This window comes from Neophocaena asiaeorientalis, unplaced genomic scaffold, assembly GCF_003031525.2.
Source record: "Neophocaena asiaeorientalis asiaeorientalis breed wild unplaced genomic scaffold, Neophocaena_asiaeorientalis_V1.1 scaffold361, whole genome shotgun sequence".
Lineage (NCBI taxonomy): Eukaryota > Metazoa > Chordata > Mammalia > Artiodactyla > Phocoenidae > Neophocaena > Neophocaena asiaeorientalis.
Genome location: NW_020175290.1, coordinates 356,414 through 369,025, shown reverse-complemented (window position 1 = coordinate 369,025; position 12,612 = coordinate 356,414).

The following is a 12,612-nucleotide window of genomic DNA, read 5'->3' as shown; positions in this document are numbered from 1 at the left end:
ATAAGAACTCTCTGAATAGTTTATGATGAGAATTAATGGAGGCACACTAGTCATATATTCCCAGAAGTTTCATATTCTAACTAAATTTTAAGACAAATATAAGTATTATACAATGGAATATTACTCAGCCATAAAAAGAAATGAAATTGAGTTATTTGTCATAAGGTGGATGGACCTAGAGTCTGTCATACAGAGTGAAGTAAGTCAGAAAGAGAAAAACAAATACCGTATGCTAACACATATATATGGAATCTAAGGGAAAAAAAAAAGGTTCTGAAGAACATAGGAGCAGGACAGGAATAAAGACGAAGGCATAGAGAATGGACTTGAGGACACGGGGAGGGGGAAGGGTAAGTTGGGACGAAGTGAGAGAGTGGCATGGACATATATACACTACCAAATGTAAAATAGATAGGTAGTGGGAAGCAGCCGCATAGCACAGGGAGATCAGCTCCATGCTTTGTGACCACCTAGAGGGGTGGGGTAGGGAGGGTGGGAGGGAGATGCAAGAGGGAGGAGATGTGGGGATATATGTATATGTATAGCTGATTCACTTTGTTATAAAGCAGAAACTAACACACCATTGTAAAGCAATTATAGTCCAATAAAGATGTTAAAAAATTAAAAAAATAAAAAACAAACACAGTCAAAAAATCCTATTAATATTGTTAGCACTAAATGAAATACTTGAAGCGTAGATGTATGTTCTTATTGTGACAAGTACATGGTTAGTTCTTTTTAAATGGTAGTTGCTTTTATTTTTAGGTAAAAGGTCTTCTTATGTTTAGTATAGCTTTCTGTATACATCTTAGGATGCTAGATAGTATGAAGTGTTAATTTTTTTTTTCCTTCTGACAGGATTTCAGACTTTATAATGTATTCATTTTTACTCTGTTATCTACAGCAAAGATGATAGAAGTGCTAGAAAGGATAGAAATTCCTCACAAAATGGATGAGTGTCCTTCAAGCATTCAGCTCTCAGAAAATGGTTTGCTTTCATCCTATCAAATGACATTAAGCTTGTCAGATCAAAACAAGTACCAGGACATACCAAAGATGAAAAAAATGCTGATGCCAAGAAGGTACAATTTGGGCTTTTTTTTTTTTTTTTAAAAGAACAGCAGTACAAAAACCTAGAGGCTTAATTGTGAATGAAATAATCCTATGTCACAGGATGTGAGATTAGAAGAGTGTTCATTATTTCCTAAAACAACATACCTTGACAGCCGCAATACTTTTTTTTTCCTTTATTATTTTCTGTTTGCTTGTCAAATCTTTTCAAATCTCATAGCTCCCTCCTGTGTTTATAGAGGGACTAGCCTTTTCTCATCAGCCAGTGCTATATCTCATCAGGTCCGTAGATTTTGCAGCAGAGGGAACTTCACTGCATGAATTTCCCAGTAATCAAGTTGAAATTAAAATATTTTATAGTCTCTGTAAAGTGGCAGGAGAGCACTGAGAAGGAATTCTCTGGAGTAAAATGCTGGTATTTATTTAAAATAAAATGTAAATTTATTCATTTCTTTCTGTTTCTTTTTAAGTCTGGTGTTTTCAGTTATAAAATACTTACCTCAAGTAATATGATTTTTAGTAACCTCTTTGGAAGTTATCGACATAGAATCTGAAGTCTGCAGCCCTAAAATTAATTCACCATGCATTTCTCAAGTGGTTATGCGCAAGTTATTATGCCAAATATCATGGGTGGGGATGGGAAGACAAAAACCCAGTTTCTCTCTCTAAGGCTCATAATCCTGGATAGGATAGGTATGCCATGGAAAGAGCACATTACCTTAGCTATGGTTTTGACCCTGCGTCTAGCTACCCATATGATCTCTGGACATGGTACTTATCTTCAGGCAGAGAAGTGCAGTCATCTCACTTATGCAAAGAGGGGAATAGACTGGGCCACTGTTTCCTAAATTTAGGTGGTTATGAACTAATCTGGATCATTGTTTTCTTTTCTTTTTTTTTTAACATCTTTATTGGAGTATAATTGCTTTACAATGGTGTGAAAACAAGCTCTCAAATTCTACATTCTTAAGTTGCGTCAGTGAGGCAGAACTTTATGAAAGAGATGGAAAAGAAAAGGTAAAATGAGGAAGAAGGTTAAAAAAATAAGTAAAACTTAAGTGGGAGGGGGGCTTAAGTGAGGTAGGGGCAGAACAAGGGAAAAAGAAAAGAAAACCAATTACGTACAAGTTTAAGGGATCCAGTGTCATGAGTGGCAGTATAAATATATGGAGAGGAGAAAAATAACATCTCTTATTTCTGTTTCAAATACCTTAAGTGTAATTTAAGCCTCACAAATACCTATGGAGTATGTATCACCATCCTTGCTTAAAAGATAAAGAAAGAAATTTGTAGGAATTGGGAAAAATGCTTAAGATGCCTAACTCATTTTGTTCGTTTCTAAAACTCAATCTTGTTCTTTAACCTGTACCAAACCATCACTAAAAGAATCCCTAGTTACTGTACTAAAGCAGTAGTTCTCAGACTCAGCCATACGTTGGAATCACCTGAGAAACCCTAAAACATACTAATGCCTGAGTCTCACTCACTGTAAGAAATTTCAATTTAATTGAAGTATGGCCTGATAATCTGGATTTTTAAAGCTCTTTGGGTGATTCTAATGTGTACCAAAGTTTGAGGATGACTCAAGTCTTTGACTTTCTTGCCAGTTATATAGTTCAGTAGGTTCCTAAGGACTTTGTCAACATTAGACCTTTTAATTAATATTTCAAATGCAAGTCATTTAATAACTTTATGAAGGAAGAGGCTCTGCTCCAAATTGTTCATGTCAGGAAGTTTGTACTTTTGCAAATAACAAGAATTAACATGGTTGTCAATTCCCCTTTCCTCATATCTGGAGGCTACACCCGTCCTTGATTTTCTGGTTAAGTGACGTTATCTCTGTCATCACAAGGGGCAGAAGACACCGCTTGTGCTTCTCTTAGGACTGTTCTCTGTTCTGTTACACAGCATATAGCCACAGCTGCCACCCTGATAGCAGTTTCCTCTTTTTCCAGTGTCTAGGCCTTTTGCAACCCCTTGGTAGTCTATCAGAGAGTACAATTGCCCTCTTCTGTTGAAATGTGGGTGAAAAAACTTTCTTCAATCATTTGCCACACACAGCTATTTTGTATAATCTATTTTGTCCTCAGAAGATTTATTAATTGAAATAAAAATAGGGTGAGATTATTTAGAAATCATGGCCAGTTTTCAGTGTTGTCTTCTGGATGACAACTCTAGATGAACTATTTAATGTCAAACACGTGTGGTTTTTGAGCCTCAAATTTGGTCAACCTATTAGTTGAGCCCACATCTGTATCTACTTATATTTGTTTTTTTGGTCTCTTAAACAAGCTGATTCATTCCTAGGCCTCAGTGTTTTGTTTTGCATACATGCAAGACTTCAAGTGTTGTATTGTACTTTCAGTTAAGACTGCCACTTATGCTTTGCTATACTCTGCAAAATCCCACTTAGAGTAGCTTGTCAAGGAGACACATTTTGGGGTTGCAAATTTTGCTCCCCTACAAAAACAATGTTTATGTTTTTATTTCAAGTGTGTAATCAAACATTCAAGATATATGTATTGCACATATGTGTATTTCTTTTACTTCTGTTATATACAAATTGAATACTATACAAAGTAGTGTGTATGTGTCTTGGTGCCATCATGACTATTGTGGGAAAACATGTACACATATGCACATGCACATAGGAAAGCCAGCAAAAGAGCTATTAATGGCTATTTGTGTACATGGGAGGGGCCATACTATCATGACACTTGTCTTTAAAGTGTCCAATAGATAACATTTATGAGCACACTCTAGGCACCAAAATATACTTCATTTTTTCCCTAAGTGGCAGAGTAGCTTTTCTCTTAGAATTGGAATCATTTTCTGGCACTTAGTCAATGACATTATATTGAGCAGTTATGCCATTTGTTCATTCATTGCATATTTATTTTTAATTTTCAGTTCTATTCTTTGATTTATTTATGCCTTTCCTCCTTCAATAAATGATTTGACATAAATGTACATTATTAGATAAATTGAGATGTGTGCACATTTTTAAAGGGTAATTTGGAAAGTGATATTTATTTGGAAGGGTAAATGAGAAGGATGGGGTAGTAAGTCAAAACATGTGAAAGAAAAAACTCTCAAAAATAAGTTGAAGATGAGAAAATAAATGCCTTTAACTTAATAAAACAAGAAATAATAAAGATAAAGTAAAAACTGCCAGTGCCCACATTTCAATTGCAGAGTGGCTCATATAACCCAATATTGTACTTTGAGTTCCCAAATTGGATTCTAGGTCTAATTCTGCTACCATATTGCACTGTGACTTTGGAAAAGTCATTAAACCTCTCTTGTCCTTGTTTTTCTTTTAGATATAATGTGTTTCCATTAGATAAGTGACTTTGAAACTGAAGAAGTAACATCCTCTAGATGGGCAATGACACAGACCCCGGAGTCAGGGGGCCTAGATTTTTTTTTTAATTTAATTTTTTTTTTTATACAGCAGGTTCTTATTAGTTATCCATTTTATACATATTAGTGTATATATGTCGATCCCAATCTCCCAACAGAGGGTCTAGATTTGAATCTCATCCCTGACATTTGCTGGGTGTGTCCTTGACCTTCTGTTTTCACATCTATAAAATGAAGATAGTAATAGTACTTTCCTCATGAAGTTTTGGAAGAGATTAATTATGTTAAGATATGTTAGGTGCTCGGGCTTGTGTCTAGTGCCTAATAATGGTTGCGTTAACTACTATCATTGTTATTTAAAACTATACTCAGGTGAGCCAAATGGCCCCTTAGAGCTCTTTCAGGGGCTCCATTGACCAGAGGAGAAAAAAAAGGTGCTGTAAGAATATGACTATACAAAATTAAAGTTTTAAAATAAAATAATGTGATTATATTGGCATAAAGTATATTCTAAAAATCTATGGGTTTCAGTGATTCTCACATTTTGAGTACAAGGACCCTTTTTCAAGGCCTTAAATTTTAAAATGGCTTCCTCTACAAGAGATTAAATTTTTAGCATTCATTCATTCATTGAAACAATACAATCATTTCAGTAAAAATGTTCAATAAATTTGCATGTATTAGGGTAACTGATAGGAATTTACTATTTTTTTCCCCAAGACAAACTATTGGTTGGAAGAACTTGAAGGATTCTGGAGAGGGTATAATAAATTCCTTTAAGATGATTAAGAAACTTCTTGGAGAGAAAGATTTGAGATCCCAAATTCTTCTTTTCCACAGGATTCAAAGTTAAGAAAACTTGTTATAGTGAGCGTGACTATTCTTACCCAAGATCCTTAAAGTAAAATCTCTTCAAGTTTGCATATTAATTAAAATAGTAATAGATGTGTAACAGATAAATACTAAAATCTCAGCAGTTTGAAACAATGAAATCTGTTCTTCATTCACATAATAAGAGGTGTGGCTAGTTCTGATCAGATAGTTTCCTATAACTGGTGATTCAGGATTTAGCTCCCTTCAATCACACAGCTTCCTTATCTTTAGAATGTGAATGCCTGGTTAACCTTGGGAATCAATATCTAGATAGCAGAAAGGGAAAGAGAAGGTGTAGGACCACATAGAACAAGTAGCATACATCCTGTCTTCTGATACTCATTGACCAAAAGTAAGTTATATGACCAAACCTACATTGACAGGAAACAGGGAAATGTAATCTCACTGTGCACACAAGAAGAAAGCAGTTGGACTTGGTAAACAGCTGGCTGGTGTCTACCAGAGGATAAAGGTTTTATTTGGTGTGATTTTGGTGGTAATACGGGAAGAATGGGAATTACAGTTTAGTGAAGTGATGAAAGTGTTCCATCCTAGATCTCCTAGGAGGGAGGATTGCACTTTGGTAAAAGGGTTGTGTGAATTCATTTAAAGAGCTGACATTTTGGATCACTAGGTCAATTTTGGTGTGGAATACCCCATGGGTGAGTACACTCTCAGTGAGGCTAGACTTGAAAAACCTTGGAAGGCCCAGTCTGTGGTGATAGGGAAAACAACCATAAGGCAAAGGGCCTCTTTGGTTCTCCTAGATGTTCACTGGAATACGTCTTCACTCTGGGCTACCAACTGCCAGTGGTAGTCACAGAATGTTCCTGTCACATATGAGTTTCTGCTCCCATAATGGGAGACAGCCACCAATATTTACCATTTGATAAGAATCGAAGCTCTGTGGAAAGTTTTTGGCTTTATTGTGGTGTTTAGGGGAAAAAGAAAGATGTTCTTGCAATGATATGGGATGTGAGCTGTTAAGTGAGAATTTAAATGATTATGTGCTTTTTTTCCCCCTGCTATGGGCAAAGTGAAACACATCAGATACAGTTATTTTATTAATCATAAAATCATATGCAGACATTTGAACAATATTATTGTTTATTTGTGTAGGCACAGAACTTATTATTATAAGGATAGGAGCAGATATGGGTTAACATGTACATTGTACTAATTCCAAAGCACTTATGATTTCTTGGGATCAGAATGGAGATTACTGGGATGGAGAAATCATATTAAATTATATCCTGGTTCCTATGTGTAAGGATTTTTCTCATAAGGCAGTAAAGCTTAAAGATGTGATGAAAACAGGTAAGAAAACAGGAATGGAACATTGAGATTCAGATGGCTCTTCTAATTTTCACATATGAAAGGCTAGCTCAGATGCAGTCAAATTCCAGGAGTGTGGGTAGATCCTAATGAGACCAATTTGAGCAGTTTTAAGTGGTTTACTTAGGTCTTTTTGGCACAGTGTATTCCAAGGAGAAAGGGGCAGTAGTTTTGGTACTTCTGGAAGAGTAGATACCTCTATAGCTGCATCAGAGTAGATACCTCTATAGCTGCATCTATAGCTGTGGTGGCTTGAATGATTGGAGATAGATTAGACAACTTGACTGGTGTCATATGTCTGGGGCCTTGGTTCTGGCTAAGTTTTCTTTGAGTCACATCTTTTGGTGCTGAAATGTCCAACCAAGATGGCATCTTCATTCACAAATCTGGGGCTTGAGTTGGGCTGCACAGGCTGAAAAATCTGGGGCTGGTTTTCTCTCTGTCTCTGTCCTTCTCCATGAAATTTCTCCGTGTAGTTTTGGAGTCTTAGCAACCTGGATATCTCAAAGTAGTTGAATTCTTACATAGTGAGTGGCTTCACCCAAAGTAAACATTTCAAGAGACTTGGCTGGAATCTGTAAGGCTTCCTATGACTTAGCCTCACAAGTGCAAGAACACCTTTTCTCTTGCATTCTGTTGATTGAATAAGCCACTGGATCAGCCCATATTCAAGAAGAGGGACACCACATTCTACCTTTCAATAAGAGAGGTAACAAAAATTTTATGGTTATATTTAATGTACCATAGCACATGATGAAAAAAATCTTATAATGATGACTTTTCAGTTTAAGTGGAAATTAATCTCTCCCTCTGTTTTCTGAATTGCATTATTCTCTGGGTAAAAATAAAAAAGGGAGGACATAAAATCTGAAGTTCTTTGCATTCAGCCTGATTTTCAAGATACCCGATTAAGGATCTTTTTATTATGTAATAGTTTTCCCACATCAGAGACCATTGGTAATATTAAGAGCTATTTACTGAGCAACTGTAATTGCTAGACACTCTGCTTGTGTTTTAACTTATTTGATCTCAAGCCCCATGCAAGATAGGCATTACTATTCTCAGAGATAAAGGCATTGAGGCTGAGGCAAATTAAGTGATTTTCTCAAAGTTACAGTAATAGATAATATGCTTAGATTCAAACAAGGTCTATAGGATAACTCTCACTGTTTCGCTATACTCTGCTATGTTTAATGAAAACACAATTTTAGACATCATTACACAAACGTAGTAAAATCTCAGTTAAATGAGATGCTTGAATCATGTTTGATCATTTTCGTGTGCCATTTCAATTCTGCTTTGGAGTTAGTCTAGAATATCTTCGTTTTAACTTAATAAAGAGTAATTTAAAATCAAGAAGTAAACATAATTAAAGCTTGATAAGATATTTCATATTTTTATGTTTTTTTCTTTCCCACCAGAAGGATGGGTTAAAAGCTTGAAAGCATTGATGCAGAAAAATGAATATAAATATGCATGTCTCATGGAATCTACTGGAATTGGTTCTTTGACACAAATACTTGTTTTGAATCTAAACACGAAATTCTTGTTAATCGAAATCACAACCTTTCCACTTACATAGGCTTGACACTAGGAATTATTTTCATCTCTTCCTTATGCTTACATCTAATTATGGAAATAAAAATGTATTTATTTAGCAAGGTCTCATCCCTCTTATGATTTCCTTTCTTTCCGGTTCTGCTCAGATTTAGACTTTGATAGCTTTTCTATTAGTGCTGTGTCAATGGATAATTTGCTTCTATGCTTTCTCTAGTTTTGAGCCATTTTACACACTTTCTCTGAGACATGGTCCAGGTCTGTTATTCACAAGCAAGTTAGTTCATATTTCTGCACATTTGTTTATTTGTAAAGTCTTACCTCCTAGATTATTGTAATAAATAAAATTACATATACATAAATAATATTCTGTTTGTTGCCTATATAGATATATTTAAAGATGAGTTTTACGGTTCCACGGATGAAACTGATATCAGGTTTGTTTCTCAAAACAAATGAACACAGAGAACACAAAATGAATAAGCAACACAAAAGCTCACAATATATGAGCAAAACCAAATTAAGCAGGCCTGCCATATACAGATTCACAGGTTGTGCACTATAAAATTCCTGGGGGGCACCATTCATGTAAAGAAGAAAGTGAATGACACTCCTATAAATATGCAGTGCACCACCTGTACAACTGAACATGCAGACCCTGAAAATGAGCTTTAATGCTATCTTCTGCCTTCCTTCGAGCCAGTAGGGAGAACAGAAGAGGATAATGAACTCAAGGGAGAGTAAATAGTTACTTTATTACTTGTTCTTCTCCAGGCCTAGAATTTTATATGCTCATATTGAAGGGAGGTTGGTGATTTTGTTCAGTAGCCTGCAGTCACAGGGAGGTGCACTGCTTCTTTCACCAAGTATTTACACCAGTAGGTGTAACCACAATGGCAGCGTGTGGTGTGGGTAAAAATGGTCACCTCACATCTCTGTCATGTGGACTCTCCCTTTTATGGGGCTAATTGGGTGTTGTAGTTGCTCTTATGGAGAGTCACTGAATGGTCAGTCTGGGTAGTCTATTCAAAGAAACTCACCACATTTTCAAATTACATTACAAAAAGGCCCCTACATTTCAGGCATACCATTTTGCTTAAATTCAAACTACTGTACTATAATCAAGTTGCATCTCTTGCTTAAGTCTTAATATCCACAATCCTCAACAAATTTAGTGGACAGTAGGTTGACCAAAGGGTGAAAGTTTTTTTAAAAAGTAGCATTTGTATTGGGAGCAGAGTTTGGGTTTCCTTATGGTCAGATTTCCTGGGGCCTCTTTAATATTCAGGCTAAATGCAAGCTCTTATCCACACTATTAGAATGCCACCTCTATCTTCAAACACAGTTGACAACTTACTGCATATAGAATAAAGTAAAATGTGTAGTAAGTCCTTACAAAAATCACTGTAGATTTCCCAACATTACTACATCAAACTTCAGTTTAAATGTCACTTCCATGGAAAGGTCTTCCTGACCAGTTTATCTAAAATAGAATTGTGCATGTCATGCTCTGTCACAGACCCTTATCTCTTCCTCCAATAAACTGTATACTATAAGAATAGTGATCTTTATAGCTCAACCTTTGTTTTCCGTCTATTCAGTTCCTTAAAGTAGGTACTAAATGAATATGTGTTGGAGAGTGAAATAAGCGAAGGAAGGAAGAAAGGCCAGAGGGAGGAAGGGAGGAAGGAAGGACCTCTGGCAAAGATTCTCTCTCTGTCTTTTTTCATTCTGGCTGCTGTAACAAAATACCACAGACTGGGTAGCTTATAAACAACAGAAATTTATTTTGTAATGTTCTGGAGGCCAGAAGTCCAAGATCAAGATAGCAGCATGGTCTCATTCTGGTGAAAGCCCTCTTCCTGATTCATAGCCAGAACCTTCTTGCTGTGTCCTCACATGGTGGAAGGGGGCTAGTGAGCTCTCTGGAGCCTCTTTTAAAAGGCATTCATCCCATTCATGAAGGAATTTGTGGAATCTAAAAAATACAACCAAGAAGTGAATATAACGAGAAAGAAACAGACTTACAGATGTGGTGAACAAACTGGTGGTTACCAGTGGGGAGAGGGAAGGGGAGAGGGTAGGGGATTAAGAGGTACAAACTATTATGTATAAAATAAGCTACAAGGATATACTGTACAGCACAGGGACTATAGCTAATATTTTATGATAACTATAAATGGAGTATAACCTTTAAAAATCGCAAATCACTATATTGTACAGCTGTAGCTTATATTGTATACCAACTATATTTCAATTAAAATAATAATAATAGTCACAAAAAATCTGAAAAAAAAGGCATTAATCCCATTCATGAGGGTGCCACCCTCATGACCTAATCGCCTTCCAAAGGCTCCACCTCCTAATACCATCAATTTGGGGGGTTAGGATTTCAACATACAAATTTTGAGGGAACATAAATATTCAGACCATAGCACTCTTCTTTGACCAAACTTGAGTCAGGCTTCTCTGAGTCCTCTTTCTAACTAGTCCCTGACCTTAGGCTCTGTCCTTGGCCCATTTAGACTAGTATTAGCATGAATTCTGGTGGGTCAGTTTAGCAAAAATCCTCTACCCTTGATATATGATCAAACTCTTTATCCCTCACCCTTCATGTCTTATCACCCTAGCCTGACTACAGAAAAAGTTCTGTCAAATTGGTTTAGCCAGAATTCTCCTTACCCCTGATGTTTCCTCTTAGTAATTTTCTATCCACTGACCCCCACCCTGCTCCTTGCCTTTAAATCTCTACTTGTTCTTATTATATTAGGAGTTGAGCCCAATCTCCCTCTCCTACTACACAGCCCCTTTGTAGTAGTCTCCCTGACTTATCCTTACTATCTTTAAAAGTATCATGTATACTTGTTTTCTTCAATACCTTCCAAGGCTTTCCTTACCTACATCTCTCTGCATATGCTGTCACTTTTTCCATGCCTTTGTTCACATTGTTATCTGTGCTTGCGATGCCCTACGCTTTATGCCCTAGTTCATATCAAACCTCTCTGCAATATCTGTACCCTTCTAGTCCTGTATTAAATACACTGACCTTCAAGATGGCCTGTAAAACTCCTGTTTGCATAGATATTTGCCATTTTTCACCTTCCTATTTCCTCTTAGACTCTTAAATAGAACAATGTGTGCACTTGCCTTCTACTAGATTGTAAACTGTAGTGATGCAAGAACTAGGCATCATTATGTGCCCCTTTAACGCCTAACACCAAATGTTATGCACAGTTAGAAACCCAATAAATACCTGATTAATTGAACTATGGTCCTACTATATAGTGAAAAATTCAAAGGCTATTGAATTGGATTCTGATCTCCCCCGCTCATGAGCTGTGTGACATTGGGTAAGTTATTTAATCTCTCAGTTTTAGTTTCATTATTTGTAAAAGGCAATGATAACTAAATGGGTTGTGGTAAACTTTAGATGACATTCTATGTAAAATAAAGTAAATGTGATACTATATGTAAAGGTGTCTCCTGCTTAAGGTCAGGAATCCATTTGTAAAAATCAAGCAGTTTTTGTTAAAATGTAACCAGGAAACGATTTCCTATTATTTTAATGGAAACCTTTAATATGTTTTATATGTTAGCCCAACAACCCCAACAAATTTCCTGAAATACAATGAAACAAAATATTGTTATAATATAGATATTTAAAATCATCATATCCTAATCACCTAATAATTAATATGGTGTTAACAAACATTGCTTTGCAGTAACATGGCCTCTCTTAACCCCAGTAACATCAGAGTTGCACATCCTCGTCTGTGACACTTTGCAGGCTTTTCAAAATGTCTACACAGGAGTCTGAAGTTTTACCCAGTTTATTTGGAATGTAACTCAAGATTTTCTCCAACCACTGTGTTATTATAAAAGTTACCTTGAGTTTGCAGATGCAAATATGTTTCATTGCTGTATAATCACTGGCTGAAGAGCATTTGATTGAGAACTAATGAAATTCTCTGTAGTGTAAGTATTAAAGCAAAGAGCTCTTCTAACAGGGAAGTAACAGGAGATATTTTGTGTTATATCTTCATATAGGATTGCTAAACAGTGTTGTTCTTAATAAATGTTATTTTCTAACTTCCTTCCATTATGAATCAAATTAATTCTAAACCCAAGATTTAATTTAGTCTTCATTTCTCAAATTCAGTTAAAACATTCATTTTTGGGGCTTTATTTTTTAAGAATTTAATTCAATTATGCAAAAATATATCTAGGGGTTTATTTTATTTTTTAGTTTTAATTTAACTTAATTCTTTTCTTGAAGTATAGTTGATTTACAGTATTGTATTAGTTTCTGGTGTACAGCAAAGTGATTCACTTTTATATATATATATATATATATATTCTTTTTCAGATTCTTTTCCCTTATAGGTTATTACAAAATATTGAGTATAGTTCCCT